This window comes from Tiliqua scincoides, chromosome 8 (genome assembly GCF_035046505.1).
Source record: "Tiliqua scincoides isolate rTilSci1 chromosome 8, rTilSci1.hap2, whole genome shotgun sequence".
NCBI classification, from domain to species: Eukaryota; Metazoa; Chordata; class Lepidosauria; order Squamata; family Scincidae; genus Tiliqua; species Tiliqua scincoides.
Genome location: NC_089828.1, coordinates 37306130 through 37308202, shown reverse-complemented (window position 1 = coordinate 37308202; position 2073 = coordinate 37306130).

Sequence of the window (2073 nt, the reverse complement as noted above, 5' to 3'; positions counted from 1 at the left end):
ATATACCTGATCAAGGGGCAAAAGGCAATCCGAGGCTTCCATCCATATGATACTTGCAATGGCACACTCAAACATGTATTAATCACATGACTCTCTGCAGAACTGCTTCCTTGCAATCACAGTTCCAAGTCATGTATATCTCAAAACAAAACAAAATAAATAAACAAAAAAACCTGGCTCAGAAACCCTTTCCTGGCAGTACAAGGGGAGGAGCAGAACTGGCAGGCTGAGAAACTGGAACCAGCCTTCAGCACATGTGGTGAGAACTGAACTGTATGCAATAGGTGCCTCCCATAAGAACAGCCCCACTGGATCAGGCCATAGGCCCATCCAGTCCAGCTTCCTGTATCTCACAGTGGCCCCACCAAATGCCCCAGGGAGCACACCTGATAACAAGAGACCTGCATTCTGGTGCCCTCCCTTGCATCTGACATAGCCCATTTCTAAAATCAGGAGGTTGCACATACACATCATGGCTTGTAACCCGTAATGGATTTTTCCTCTAGAAACTTGTCCAATCCCCTTTTAAAGGCATCCAGGCCAGATGCCGTCACCACATCCTGTGGCAAGGAGTTCCACAGACCAACCACACGCTGAGTAAAGAAATATTTTCTCTTGTCTGTCCTAACTCTCCCAACACTCAATTTTAGTGGATGTCCCCTGGTTCTGGTGTTATGTGAGAGTGTAAAGAGCATCTCTCTATCCATTTTATCCTTCCCATGCATAATTTTGTATGCATAATTTGTCTCAATCATGTCCCCCCTCAGGCATCTCTTTTCTAGGCTGAAGAGGCCCAAACACCGTAGCCTTTCCTCATAAAGAAGGTGCCCCAGCCTAGCAATCATCTTAGTTGTCCTCTTTTGCACCTTTTCCATTTCCACTATATCCTTTTTGAGATGCAGCAACCAGAACTGGACACAATACTCCAGGTGTGGCCTTACCATCGATTTGTACAACAGCATTATAATATTAGCCAATTTTTTCTCAATACCTTTTCTAATGATCCCAAGCATAGAATTGGCCTTCTTCACTGCTGCCGCACATTGGGTCGACACTTTCATCGACCTGTCCACCACCACCCCAAGATCTCTCTCCTGATCTGTCACAGACAACTCAGAACCCATCAGCCTATATGTGAAGTTTTGATTTTTTGCCCCAATGTGCATGACTTTACACTTACTTACATTGAAACACATCTGCCATTTTGCTGCCCATTCTGCCAGTTTGGAGAGATCCTTCTGGAGCTCCTCACAATCTCAGTCTACATATAAAACCAGATAACAGGAAGGAGAAGGCTAGAGAGAGACAGAAAGAGGCAGGGACTAGTGACGGGCAGGGAAAGGCGGAGCAATTGCAAGAAACATCTGCAAGAAACATCTGTGGTAGGCAGTTGTGAATTTAGTGACGTTCCCTTACTGAAATCTGTCATTATTGTGGCATGGGCTCTAAGAACAAAGCAGTTGTTTTAAGTTTCACTTTCCATCCTGTGTACCATTGTTAGTTCTGTCCAGGCAGGAGGCTGGTGATGCCTTGATCTGGTTTGTATGAGAAAGTTTCCAAATCCTTTTAAAAGGTGCATATGAATTTTATTACAAATGCAAAAAGATATTAAAGTTGCTTAGGTCCCAGGAAGCTTATGGCTTTCCACAAAGATGCAGCATCTCAGGATCTCCTCTGGCTAATGAAACTAAAAGCGCAAGCCTCTGCAGGTCTACTCAGAAATAAGCCCCACTGTGTTCAGTGGTGTGTACTCCCTGGAAAGTGTGCATAGAATTGCAGGCTGAGGGCCCAATCTTATTCAATTTTCCAGTGCTGGTGCAGCTGTGCAAATGGGGCACGCACTGCTTCCTCTGGTGGGGAGGCAGTCACAAAGGCCTCCTCAAGGTAAGGGAACACTTGTTCACACTTGTTCCCTTACCTTGGGGCTGCATTGTGGCTGCACTGGTGTTGGAAAGTTGGATAGGATTGGGTCCTAAGACCTCTGAGCAGGGGCTATTTTTGCATCTATATCACAAAAGCACCTAGTGCATCCCATCCAGGCAGAAGATCAGAACTCTAAATTCAGATGAAGAA